Consider the following 15003-nt stretch of genomic DNA (forward strand, 5'->3'; position numbering starts at 1 on the left):
CAAAAAAGAATATAGCCACGAATATGTTAAAATTGAAAGGGAAAAATAAAGTGATAAACATGCACACAATACATAAAACTGAAATTAAAAAACTAAAAAGTGAAAAATTTTGTATAATATTTCAAATGAATAAAAGTTATTTGTTGGTCAATTAAAATTATCAACCAGTTTAATATTTTCTAACTATCCCCAAATACAGTTCCATCACTAAGACTGCCATTTGTTGGCAGAGATAATATGCTATGAGGAATAGATTGCACAGTTACAGACCTCCTGTGAAGCTGCTAGAAGATAATTTCAATGGTCTGACATTTGTACTACCTAGGAAGGGTAACTATTTAGCAAACAGTAGCACAAGTTTATTTGATTAACTTATTCATTCTCCAAATTCTATTTTAGAAAGTAGAATCTTAAGCTGCTAGAGTATAGTTAATACTAGTAAATTGTATTGCAATTGAGAAAATAATAATGTTTAGGTAAGAGTCATACATACTTAAAGTTTTAGTTAGGCAAGAAAGCAACATGAAAATACATTGACAATATTGTGACAAGTTAAAAAAATATTATCTTTCTTCACTCTATTGTGTTCTCTAAAACTAAGTTGTAGTAAATTATAGCCTGGCTTGCCTTAGTGCCTAAACTCTCAGATTGCTCACCTTTGAAAACTCTGTCACTTCAGTGTTTATAAGAAAAAGTGTTTCCTTGCAATTTAGGATTTTTAAATAGTGATAAAGACACATGAAAAAAATAAAATGACCAGCAATATTCTTTAAGGTATAATAAAAGTTAGAAACAATAGTGCTCTCAAACTGAACATTAGATGGTGTACAGTAATCTAGGATCAGGATAAAAAGTATTGTCTAGGAAATGTAGAAGTTAGGTTTCAATATATTTAACTTTAGAGTAATAATGGCACATTGATAATACTGTATCTGCAGTCATAGATAAATTTAGCCTTCCTTAAAAATTTGCCCATAATCCTCTCTTCCTCAGAGTGTGACTTTATAGTCAGAAGATGGTATGGTCTCTCTCAAATAAGTAAAAACAAGAACTGCCCTGATTTCAGAAGGCACCATATCTATATTGGGAATAATTCTTTTTTGTACTTAAATTCAGTGGCAATCCTTTCTGAGAAAAACTCAGTTCAGATAAACTGGACTCTGTAAAGTGTTATATTAGCAACAAGAAAGGACAGATAGCAGAAATTCAAAGGAGAAATGTGAACTAGTCTGCCAGATTTCCAGAGACCAACATTGACCCCTCTCTGGTTTGCATGAGGATCAAAAATAATCAGGAGATGAGTTAGAGAATGCTCCAGTGAATAAGCTCTCTAGGATTCCAAGGAAGCAAAATTAATATTAAAAAAAGGAAAGACTGATACAACACTAAAAATAACAACCATGTCTATTTCCATGTTAAGAAACAGTTCACTAAATTGATTGTGAAGTTCCTAAAATTCTCTATCCTCACTTTGGAGCAATGACTAATCAGTTCTTTCAATAAAAGTCAGATAAATTTAAAGTGAAAGTACTGCCTAAAATAAAGTTGTTGTTCTCTTAAAAAACAAAGTAAATTGTTTACAGAAAATAAAATAGATATTAACGACCCACCCCTCTCTCTTGAGTGCTTTTCTTCATAAAATTATCTGGAACTTACTTCAAACAAACCAGAACTTTTCTGTGATTTGGTTCTCCAAAAAAAGATATCTAAAAACAAATTAATCTGAGAAGGAAGCTTGGAAAGTTCTTAAGTATGTTCCAAATATCAAAAAAAGTATCTGGAACATGTACTAGGTGGTGGAGAATACTGGGTGTTCAGTGCAGTAGTAGGTGTGTGTATTTGAGTGAACTTTCTTTAAAGGGACTATTTTAAAATTCTGTAAGTTTGGGGCTAACCTGCAGATTTCAGGTAGTAAAGCTTCAAGTAATTTTTGTCTGGTGGAAAAAAATCTCAACTCTTGAGTTCTTTATCTTCTAGATCTATAAAGTACTTTATATTAAGTCCAATTGTCCTTTCCTGATATCCGTTCATCAAATTAGGAAGTTAAAATGAAAGTTCTTTAAATTCTCATTTTAACTGGTTTCAGCATCTTACTGGTTAATTCATTAATTTCAGATGTCATTTTATCTTGGTATGAGAGATATGATTTTTCATTTTCCAAATTATACTCTAACAAAGTACTTATTGCTATGTATTAATTTGGTGGAGCTACCTTACCTAAGGTCAGGTCTTTAGTTTGAAAGTAGTGTCCAAGGGTGACCAAGCTTCTGAATAATGATTTACAATAACCAATCTTGAAAAAAAGATAATGAATGATAGAATATATTTACTGACAACAGATGATAGTTGTACTAATATTCAAAATATTTGGATTGGCTAATTTGAACCCTTATCACCGACTAGAGAAACCAAGAAGGTCAAATTAGTCATCAAAACATTCCTTGGAATGAGAGAAAATACAAACATAATGAATTAGAAGATCTTAAGTGAAATAGGATTTGGTGTACAGAAGAGCTAGTTAATTCTCCCCAGTCCCTTGTGGTAGCTAATCTCTATTGTGATTGACCCTTTCCCTTTGTACTCTAATCTAGCTTGTTCTATGCACTGACTGGCCAATCCCTATGAGTTAAATCACCCAGCTAGTTTCAAATAGCATTCAGTCAATGGGAGGCACCAACAGGAGACTAAAGTACTGAGGATAAAAAGGCTATGAAATTTCATCCATGGTCTCCCCACCACCACTGCTCTTGCCACAGGACCCACCCTCATGGCCTCATTCTTCATCAGGATCCTGTAGTATTATAGATTTCCTTCAATATCTGTAGAGAAGTGATTGAAGGACACCCCAGAAAAACCAAAATCTACAATTTCTCAAGTTCTTTGTAAAATGGTATAGTATACATATCCTCATGTATTCTTTAAATCATCTCAAGATTACTTACAATACCCAATATATGTAAATGGTATGTAAATAGTTGCACTATATTTTTAGGGAGCAATGACAAAAACAATTTATGTGTTTGATACACATGAATTTTTTTCTCAAAGATATTTAATCTAATGTTATTGAATCTATGGATAGGGAATACAGAGCTATTGAGGGGTGAATGTACTTACTCTCCTTTATCCTTTATGTAGAAAGTAAAGACTAGACTCAGTGTCTCACCATTACTAGTATATTCACTAGCAATGGCTATAATCTCTCACATGAATATTTGCTACATTAAGATCTTGTTTATTTTAACCAAATTTCCTCCATAATTAATCCTCTAGGAAGGTGCTAGAACCAGATCTTCATGCTCACTCTCATTATAATTTTATGAACCATCTTGCTTCTGTATTTGGCTCAGCATGCCTCCCACCATTCCAGGTTACTAAGCAATTATTTTCTTCTTCAAAACAAATACTCAATTTAAAAACATTAGGTGTCTGCAAAACATTCCTTCTTCTTTCATGTATACCCTATTATGTCTTCTTGAAATACCAGTTTTGTCCTGTATAATTTACTATTGAATTTTATCAACATCTCCCTCTGAAAATGCAGTCTAAAATTTTGCCATGGACACCATATTTCTTATAATCTTTTAAGTATCATCTTGGTGCCACATGTCTTGTATATCCAACCATTCTCATACCAAAAATGGAGCTTGGTTTCCTAAGATCACTGTATTTGTCATTTTCTTACCCAATCAATACATTAGAGGCACTCTTCCTGACAATATCACATCCTTAGATAACATATAAACTATCATTATAAAAGAATGATGTTTGGAAATTTGAAGTGATGAGGTATTTTTATTACTCTATCCATCATATAAGGACCCTGCTAGATATCCCAGCAACACTCAGTCTTTGAGAACCATCTCCTGCAGAACTTGCTTTGTAAGTCTTTTCCTGACCACTCTTGGTTCCAGAGAGTGTTTGTTGCTTTCTCTGTTTCACATATGTTTTGTGAATGCCTTTGTTATAAATCATCTCACATGGCATTGCCATTATATGTTTACTCATGTGGATCTGCTGCTGCATTGTGAATGCTTAAACCACAGGTCATGTCTCCAATCTCTAACATTGTGATGTTTGTCACTGAAAAATATGACCAATAAAAATTTTAATAATAATATCCCTGGCATATTAATCAGTTAGACATGTTCTGCATCTGTTGGTCACAGGGATACTTTCATCTGATTGATTTCTTCATTCTGAAATTACACTTAGTTATTTGATTTCTAAGGTGCAACTTTACTATTTGTTTGGAGGTATGTTTTCATGGCCACTGAGATTTTCCTTGTCAGAGGATTGATAGAGAGCTGAGCATGTTGATAGCTTAACTGTGTGAAGTGGATCTTCAGTGAATCAAACAACACATTACCACTGTGTCACCTTCAGCGGACTCAATTATTTTTTAATTTCTAAGTGGGTTGTTAACTTATTCATTTAGGGATAGTCCATGTTCTCCCCCTCCTTGCTCCCTGAGTAGAGAAAATATGCTTATATCAACAGAGGCTATAAGGGCAAGTATTTCCTTAGAGTGAACTTTAGAGGTGTATACACTATTTAGTAAACTGTGATAAGAATCAGTGCTATCATTCAAACTCTTTTTTTATTTATATATACATATTTATTGGTACACTTTAGATATAGAATACATTTACATTTATCATTGGGTGTTTGTACCAGAACATGATGTATCTTAGTTTTTATTTTTTCTCCCATTACCTGTGCACCCTTTACCCTCTCCACTCTTCCCTATTTACACAGAGTTTGATTCCATTTTTTTTTTCTTTCTCATAATTTTTCCTTTCCCTTCTTCCCTTTCCCCTTCCCCTCCCACCATCCCCTAACCCTTGGACCTTTTCTTATTTCAAATTATCAATTATTCATTTTAATCATTTTCATGCTTATTTACACTTTCAATTTCTCACACTAGGGAAACTATTTGGTATTTACACATGTGTGTCCTATTCATTTCACTTAAGAGTATGGACTCAATATGCATCCATTTAGCTATAAATGTCTTTAGTTTCTCATTCTTTATCTCTGAGTAGTACTCCATTTTATAGAAAAACCACATCTTCTTTATCCAGTTTCCAGTCAATGGGCATTTGGTCTGTTTCCAAGCATTAGCTATTACAAACTGTGCTGCTATAAACACAGGTGCACATATATCGCTGTGGTATGATTCTTTTAATTCTTTGGGGAAGATTCCCAGTAGGGGAATCAAATGAGACCTGTAGTCCTAGTTTTTTTAGGTATCTCCATACTGATTTCCACAGTGGTTGCACCAATCTACATTCCCACCAACAATGGAGAAGGGTTCCTTTCTCTCCACACCCCTGCCAGCATTTGTTATTGGTTGATTTCTTGATAGCAGCCAATCTTTGTGGGATGAGGTAGAATCTCAGGGTTGTTTTCATCTGCATCTCTCGAAAGACCAGTCATGTTGAACATTTTTTCATATATTTAATTGCTGTTTTTACTTCTTTGTCTGAGAAATGTCTATTCATTTCCGATGCCCATTTTTGAATTGGGTCTTTGAATTTCGGGGGGTCTGATTTTTTACAGTTCTTTGTATATTCTCGATAGTAGACCTTTGTCTGAGGTACAGCTGCTAAATATTTCTTCCCACATTGTAGGTTGTCTCTTAGCTCTGTGGGTCGTTTCTCTTGCAGTGCAGAAGCTTTTTAATACGATGAGATCCCAGTTGTTGATTCTTTGTGCTAGCTCCCATGCTATGGAAGATTTGTTCATAAAGTCTTTTCCTATGCCAATGTCATCGAGAGTTCTACCTAACTTGTATTCCAGCAGGTTTAGTGATTCTGCCTTAATATTTAAATTTTTAATCCATTTCAATCTTAGTTTAGTGGGTGGTGATAGGTATGGGTCTAGTTTTAATCTTTGGCAGGTTGAAATCCAGTTTTTCCAACACCATTTATTAAATAGGCTATCTTTCTTCCAAGGAGGGTTATTGGCTCCTTTCTCAAAGATGAAGTGGCTGAGTATGTCTGGAGCTGTTTCTGCATCTTGTAATCTATTCCACTGATCTTCCGGTCTGTTTCTTTGCCAGTACCATGCTGTTTTTATCACAGTAGCTTTGTAGTATAGGTTCAAGTTGGGGATTGTAATACCCCTAGCCATGTCTCTGTTGCCTAGAATTACTTTTGCTATTCTAGGATTCTTCTGCTTCCAAATGAATTTTGGATTGTTTTTTCTGTTCTGGGAAGTATATTGTTGGAATTTCAATCAGCATTGCATTGAATCTATATAGTAGTTTTGGAAGTATGGCCATTTTCACTATATTGGTTCTTCCTACCCAGGAACAAGGGATATCTTTCCATTTTCGTATATCCTCTTCGATCTCCTTTTTCAGAGAGCTGTAGTTTTCAGTGTAGAGGTCTTTTGCTTCCTTTGTTAGGTTGATTCCTAGATATTTCATTTTTTTAGATGCTATTGTAAAAGGAATTATTTCCTGAATTTCTCTCTCAATGGGTCTGTTATTTGTGTATAAGAAGGCTATTGTTTTTTGAGTGTTGACCTTGTATCCAGCTACTCTACTGAATCTGCCAATTAGGTCTAGCAGGCTTTTGACTGAGTTTTTTGGATCTTCTATGTAAAGTATCATATCATCAGCAAATAATGACAGTTTCACTTCTTCCTTTCCTATCTTTATTCCTTTGTCTTTTCTAATTGTTATGGCTAATGTTTCCAGAACAATATTGAACAGGAGTGGTGATAGTGGGCATCCTTTTCTTGTTCCTGATTTTAGCGTGAATGTTTTCAGGTTTTGACCATTTAGTATGATGTTGGCTGTTGGTTTTTCATAGATAGCCTTAATCAGGTTGAGATAAAGCCCTTCTATTCAAATATTCTTAGCGTTTTTATCATGAATGGGTGTTGGATTTTGTCAAATCCTTTTTCTACATCTATTGAGATGATCATGTGGTTTTTGTCCTTGACTCTGCTAATATAGTGTATTACATTTATTGATTTAGGGATGTTGAACCATCCTTGCATCCCTGGGATAAATCTGACTTGGTCAGGGAATATGATCATCTTGATGACCCTCTCTACTCTGTTTGCCAGTATCTTGTTGAGGATTTTTGCATCTATGTTCATTAGGGAGATTGGCCTGTAGTACTCTTTTTGGTTTGGGTCTTTCCCTGGTTTTGGGATCAAAGTAATACTTGCTTCCAGGAATGAATTTGGAAGCCTTGTTTCCTTTTCAATTTCCTTGATGAGTTTAAGGAGTAATGGTGATAGTTCTTCTTTAAATGTCTTGTAGAATTCAGCAGTGAAGCCATCAGAACCTGGGCTTTTCTTTGTTGGTAAATTTTTTTATTACATTTTCAATTTCACTCATTCTTCTTCATTTAATTTTGGCAATTCATATGTATCTAGGAATCTGTCCATTTCTTCTGTGTTTTCCATTTTATTAGAGTACAGGTTCCCAAAGTAGGTATTGATGATTCTCTGGATTTCTACTGGATTTGTTGTGGCTTCACCTTTTTCATTCTTAATTGCATGGAACTGAGCCTTTTCTTTCTTTTTTTTTTGATAAGGTTGGCTAAAGGTTTATGGATTTTATTCATTCTTTCAAAAAACCAAATCTTGGCTTCATTGATTTTTTGTATCGTTCTCTTAGTCTCCATTGCATTGATTCCTGCTCAGATCTTTATAATTTCCTTTCTTGTATGAGCTTTGGGTTTGTTATGCTCTTCTTTTTCTAGAAGCTTGAGGTTCTGCATTAGGTTATTTAACTGAGTTCTCTCTGTTATCCTAATATGGGCATTCACTGCTATGAATTTCCTGCATAGAACTGCTTTCATTGTGTCCCACAGATTCCTGTATGTTGTACTGGCATTATCATTTACTTGTAGAAACTGTCTAATTTCTTCTTTAATTTCCTCTGTTACCCGTTGGTTGTTCAGGAGAGTGTTGTTCAATTTCCATGTATTTGTGGGTGTTTTGCAGTTTCTTATGTTATTGATCTCCAATTGTATTGCAACATGGTCTGATAATATATAGGGGATAACTTGGATTCTTTTACATTTACTTAGATATGTCCTATGAGCTAGGATGTGATCTATTTTGGAGAATGACCTATGTGCAGCTGAAAAGAATGTGTATTCTGATTTTGTGGGGTGGAAGACTCTGTAAACATCTATTAAGTCCATTTGTTCAATAGCTTAGTTCAGTTCTAGAATTTCATTGTTAATTTTTTTTCTAGTTGATCTGTCTATTTGTGATAGAGGGGTGTTGAGCTCCCCCACTACAATCGTATTAGTGCTTATTTGGTTTTTCATGTCCATTAATATTTGTTTTGTATAGTTGGGGGCATTCGTATTTGGTGCATATATATTTAGGATTGTCATCTCTTTCTCTTGGTTTGTTCCTTTCACAAGGATGTAGTGACCAACTTTGTCTCTCTTAATTAGTTTGGGTTTGAAATCTACTTTGTCTGAAAATAAAATTGCTACACCTGCTTTTTTCCATGTTCCTGCAGCATGGAGAACTGTTTTCCATCCTTTTACTTTCAGTCTATGAATTTCTTTTTGATTTAGCTGTGTTTCTTGTATATAGCATATTGCTGGATTTTGCTTCTTAATCCATTCTGCCTGTCTATTTCTATTGATTGCTGAATTGAGGCCATTAATATTGATAGTTATAATTGAGAGATATTGACTTATCCTTGTCATGCTGTTTTACTCTTGTTGGCTCTTTTATTTCTTATTTTCCCCCCTTTTGCTTTAGTGTCTTACCTTGCATGGTGCCTTCTCTCTGCTGGCCTCATGGAGTTGTGACCTTCATTGTCTTTTTCTAGAATATTGCTTATAATTGTTTGGAGTGCTAGTTTGGTGCTCATGAAGTTTCTCAGGTGTTCTTTGTTGTGAAAGTATCTAATTTCCCCATCAATTTTGAAAGATAATTTTGCAGGATACAACAGTCTAGGTTGGAAGTTATTTTCTTATAGGGCTTGAAATACTTCACTCCAGGCTCTCCTTGATTTGAGGGTTTGTGTTGAGAAATCTGCCGTGATTCTGATGCACTTTCCTTTGTAGATGATTTGTTTCTTTTCTCTAACTGCCTGTAGAATTTTGTTCTTCTGTTGAGTTTGTGGAATCTTGACTATTATAGGTCTAGCTGTAGATTGTTTTTGGTCACTGCTGACTGGAGTTCTATATGCCTCACTTATCTGTATGTCCAATTCTCTACCTCTGTCTGGGAAGTTTTCTACTATTACTTCTGTGAACAGTTTTTTATGTCAATTGTACTTTCTCCTGTTTTTTTGTGGACTCCTATGAGTCTTATGTTATTCTTCTTTGCATCATCTAGCAGCTGTTGGATTGATTTCTCATGGTCCCTTACTATCTTTAAGAAATCTCTGTTTTCATGGTCCTTAACTGCAATCCTGTCTTCTATATCTGATATTCTGTCTTCTGATTCTCTTAGTCTCCTCTGCATGCTTTCAATGGAGTTTTTAATCTCTTGAATATCTGTTTGAATCTGTTTCATGGATTCCGTTTCTTGTGTTGGGCGATCATTTTTTCCATTTCTTTCTTAGGCTGGGCATTCATGGCTTCCAGCATGTTTCTGATGTCATGTATTTTCTTATCTGTTTCTGCTCTAGAGCTTCTAATCATGTCTTTCACTCTGCTCACCATCTCTGTAGTTATCTGGGAGATAATTCCTGCTTTGAATTTTTCTAGAGCCTCATGCATCTGCTTTGTTACTTCCTGTGCTATCAGTTCAAAGTGTCCAAGTGGTTGCTTGTCAGACTTTTCCACCTCATTTCCCCCAGAATTTCCTTTTTGTGGCATGGAAGCCTGTGTTTGTGCCTTGCTTAAGTGTCTTCTCATTTTTGTTTTTGGTACTGTCCTTGGTATAATTCCTGGGTTGATATTTCAAAATTGCTTAATGTAGGCATGTTTTTTGCTTGTGTTTAGAACCCTTGTGGAATGATTGCTTTTCAGAGTTGTCTTCTAGACATAGCTTGTGTTTGGATATTTTATTTTCCTTATACCAGGTAGGAAAATGACTCTGAGGCTATTTTATTTTCCTTGTACCAGGAAGGAAAACTAATTAGATCAATCACAACATGTTAGCCCAAAAGACATAGTCAGCAATACTATAGCATCAAGCACAGCTTAGAAAATGACAATTTGTGATAGTTATTAATCTATCAATTTTAACTATGTGAGTTAAATTAAAACTGAGGACCAACCTAAAATAAGTTTATAATGAATAAGCTCTTCAATATAGCATCTTTTCCCTTAGAGTGGGGAGTTAAAAGGAGTTGGGGAGGGAGGGACAGGTAGAAAGAACAGGTAAGATTAGCAGTGAGGTCCAAAGACACAGAAAGATCACACAAACTCTAAGAAGTTGTTAAAGGGGAGAGAAAATGTCAGAATGAAAGAACAAAGATGTGAATAGAATTACCTAACAACAACAGGGAGGCTAGATACCAAATTTACTTTCCTTTAAACATAATGATAATCAAGAGAAGGAAAAAGAGAAGAAAAAAACAGCAAGGGAGAAATCCGAATTCAGTGCACAAAGGAACAAATGGGGAGATGAGGAGCAATATGGGTCAGCAAGAGAATGAGTGAGAGAGAGGGGAAAAAGATAAAAGAAAGAAAAGAAAGAAAAGTAAAACTTTGAAGAGTAGAGAGAAAGTAAAAATTAAGAACTGAAAATAGGAAAAAAAATTTCTTTTTCTTTTTTGCAAATAGAAAAAGAAATTATGGGCCTCCTTCGGGGTATGTCTCTGCTATCACAGCTGGCAACGTAGGAATCCATGTGCATATACGCGTCAATGAGCCTCAGCAAGCCAGCAGCAGACCAAGTACAGTGGTCTGATGTGCTTTTGTTGTAGAGATTCTCTTTACTTTTCGGCTGAGCTTCAGTTTTCATCGAGGAGCCTGAGAAGGCCTCTTTCTGTTTCTAACTTCTGCTCTATCTTGTGGCGCTCAGGACAAGTGTCTTTATAATCCCCTGTCCCTCTGTAGTGTGGGACCAGGTAGCAGAAAAGCCAGAAGGCCAGAGGCGCACGGCGGGGAGGGGGGGGGGGGGGATTGGGACTTGAAAGGCGCTAAACTGACCTCACCGTGGCGTGGGCGAGGCCCAGGACGGCTCTGTTGCTTCAAGCTGCTCCACTTATCTGGCCGGTCCAGCTTAGAGAGGTCATTCTAACCCTTAAATGTGGCTTGAAATTTATTTTTGTGCTCCATTTAAAAATGTAATTCAATGTGACACCCTTCAATGTGTGTACTTTCTGGCTGCACGTGTCACTCTTAGTTCATACAGATTACCTCGTTGTTTTGTGGGTTACTTTCGATAATAAGAGCTTGCCTTTCAGAGGAGGTATGAAAAAATAACTAATTAAGGAAAAATACAAGAAAATGTCTGGAGCAATTAAGCTAATATTTCTGATTATTTTTGAGTACCAAGTGAAATGGTTTCCAATTTCCTCCAGGAAGTGGCCAAACTTGCTTCTGCAATCTTCATTCTAGAGTCTTATCTCTTGTTATATAGGTATGTATATATGATGCGTGTGTATACATACATATGCATGTATACACAAATATTCTTTTTTTTCGTTAAGTTTATTGGTACATTTTAGGTATACAATACAGTTACATTCATCATTGGGATCTTGTACCTTTACATGATATATCTTGGTTATCATTTTTTCCTCATTGCCCTGCCTTCCCTTCACCCCCTCCTCCCTTCCCTATTTACAAAGACTTTGTTTCCATATTTTTCCTTTCCTCATATTTTTTCTTTTCCCTTCTTTCACATATTCTTTAGAGTCACATATTTCTCTCTTTGTTTAGCTCCCACTGGCCTCATAATTTTTTTTAATTAAAACTATCACAGTATTAGTACCTGATGCTCCTTCATTCTCTAGCAATCTTAAGATTACTTTAACCATAACCCCAGGTACCATGCTAGACTTTACCAATACACAGGTGAACATGATGCAAGTCTGCTTAGAGAGTCTATAGCCTCATATGAAATTAAAAATTGGTTTCAAGGTATACTAATAAATTATAGATTGTTTATGATTATAAATTGGTTTTTTGTTCTATATGAGTACATAGAAGGGGAAAAAAACTTTGGTTTTCTTAATATATACCCAAGAATTTAGATTTCTTCTTTTTTCTGTTTCTTTTTTTCCCCCAAACTCTTCATTCCAGTACATATAATTGCTGGTTGAAACTTGAAGGAATCGGTCAGATCCAGTGCTAGAAGTGGCTCTTGTAAGAAATTAGTGTCATAGAATTTCAAGATGAAAGAGGATCTTAATTATTATTTATCCATCCTTCTTACACATTATAATTAAAAGCAGTTATTAATTAGGCAATATGAATCATCCAAGAAGCACACTGGGACAGGAAAATTAAGTGGTAGCCTTCTTATCAGTTAGATAGACTTGGGCTGCAAGGGTAAAATAAAATAAAATGAAACAGAACAATGCAAAGGCAGATGGAGCTTCAGGAAATCCTTTAAACATATCTCAAATCTTTACTTAACATTTGCTGAGGATTCTCAGGTAGATATCTCCTTTTGCTTCCCTTGCAACTACGAGCAGTATATTGGCTTACAGCCATCCTTGTTGTTAGACAGTAGGAAGCAGTATATATTCCTGCATTCCTGGCATGACTATTGAGATTCACTCCAATCACTTGTCTCAGCTCATCCAATCACCCTGTCTAGGAAGAAGAAAAAAATGGACGCTGAGAAGACAAGAGGGGTACAACATCACAGTGCCTGGTTATAGTAGCTACTTTTAAGGCAAAAACATTTGTACTTGTCTTTCCACATAAAAGGCTCTCTTCTTCTTAACTTCTAGAACATTTTTGTCAGTGTAACTGAATTTTATGTTCTTTATTGCACATCATTTTGGTATTTAGCCTTCCTGGTTAGAATGTGCCTATTCATATAGCATTGAGTTCATATAGTTCTTTGTATACTCAGTAAATATACTTCATAGAGCTGAGCACACAATAAATATGTGGTAAATAGATGGTGAATTGGTGTAAATTACTATCTAGCAGATTATTTCCCTCTATCAAGAGGCACTGTATCTTGTTCAGTTTATTCCTTTTGTAACAAGCAGAGATATCCACAATCTGCAATGATTTAATGCCTATTCTAACTGTCTGGCTCTGGATTTATCATTTGCTTTTGGGCTTTGCTGTTTTGAGGCCAAAAAACCACATTTGGAACACATTATTTGTTATGCATGCATAATTACAATTTTTAAGGGTAGTCATTTTCATGAGGACTTTTTCAACTCAATTAAAATATTAATTTGTGCCTTTCTGTGTTTGTAGGCCTGGTGCAGAATTAATTTGGAGGTAGAACCACAGTTCACTTAATGATGTTGAAACCATAAGAGTAATAACATTAGGAATTGAAGAAGTTCAAGAAACAGATATGAGCTTGTTTTAGAAAAATAAGATCCTAAATTTCAATTTGAAAATGTTTATCTTCCCTTTGCCTTCCTGCCCACACACACCTGTTGGTGACTATGGGAACACACTTAGCAGAAAAGAAGCAAACTATAGAATCTCTTTGAGTTTTTATATGTCACCAGCCACAGCATAATATTCTTATGTATGTAACCTTTGGAAGAACTGTCTTTACACATCTGGATGAAATAGGGAAAATTTTTCTGCTAATTATGTTATCCAGGCCTGCCTTTTCAAGTCCTTACTCCCTGAACCCCACTTCCCAGGCACAGTGACCTTTCAGTGCTTGGAACACAACTCAAGACCCTCACATGTGCTGCGGCATCTGCCTCAAATGTTCTTTCCCTTCGTTTTCATGTGATTAAATTAAATTCAGACTACAGCTCTCAATACAAATAACTCATTTCAAAGTTTTTCCTGACCCATTAATCTAAGTTTGTTATTGTGTTAGAGCACAGTGTAGGTTTTCTGCATTGATTTTGCAAATGTTTTAAATCCATGCTAATCTATTTATTTAGTTGATATCTGCCTTTTGTACTATTATGAGGCAAAAAACCCAAAATATATTTTGTTCACTTCTATACTCCCATAGCATAAAATATTTGTCTGTAACTACAATGTAATAATTATTTGTGTTGGAAAAATGCAACTTTCAGTCTCATGTTGAGTAATTACAATTGCTGTTGAAGGTTGATATGATTTCCTCTTGTAAGTGCCATTAATCTCTTCCCTCCCTGTACCTACTTCTCCACCCATTAAGAAATAGAATCTGTCTTCTTTTCCCTTGAACTGAGGCTCTTTTTTAAACTTAGCTTGGCCAATAGGATATGGAAAAAGTGATATGTGCCAGTTCCAAGTCTGCCCTTCAAAGAGGTCTTGCAGTTCCTCTTCCTTCCTCTCAGAAGCCAGTACATATGAGCAGGCAACCATGAAAGGCAACTGAATAAGAAAGAGAGAGCGTCAGACTACGTGGAGGAGTATTAAGACGCCAAACATGTCAGGGAAACTTTCTTCCCCTTCTACCCTAATCCAGCTGCTGGCTAATTTCAACAACCAAGATAATAACTCCAACCAATACCAAGTGGGGCAAAAGAATGTCCCTGCTGAACTCTGCTTAAATTCTTAATATCAGAATCATAAAAAAAGAATTACTATTCTCTTAAGTTTTAGATGTTTTGTTATATAGCATCAGAAAACTGAAACTGTGGCCCTCTAGGATTCTCCTTTAGAGAAGACAAAAGTGTATTTCAGTGAAATTTAGGCAACCTTTCCAAAATCATAATTAGTAAAAAGAGAAATCCAAATAATGTTTAGCTGTTTAAAAAAATTCTTAGTCTATAGCTGTTTATCACTAGCACAGGCTCTTCACTGCCAGTCAAATGTATGCTCCAAATTCTTCCCTGCAATGTTGAAAATATTTGATGAATTTTATAAAATATAGACCATTACACAGGAGTTACTTTTGAAATGGAGAAATTAATAGATGAGAACCTAAAGACCTGGGTTGGAGACTCAGACTTCACTCTGAGCA

This window comes from Heterocephalus glaber, unplaced genomic scaffold (assembly GCF_053883595.1).
Source record: "Heterocephalus glaber isolate CG9 unplaced genomic scaffold, H.glaber_assembly_v1.0 deba00000470, whole genome shotgun sequence".
Taxonomy (NCBI): domain Eukaryota; kingdom Metazoa; phylum Chordata; class Mammalia; order Rodentia; family Bathyergidae; genus Heterocephalus; species Heterocephalus glaber.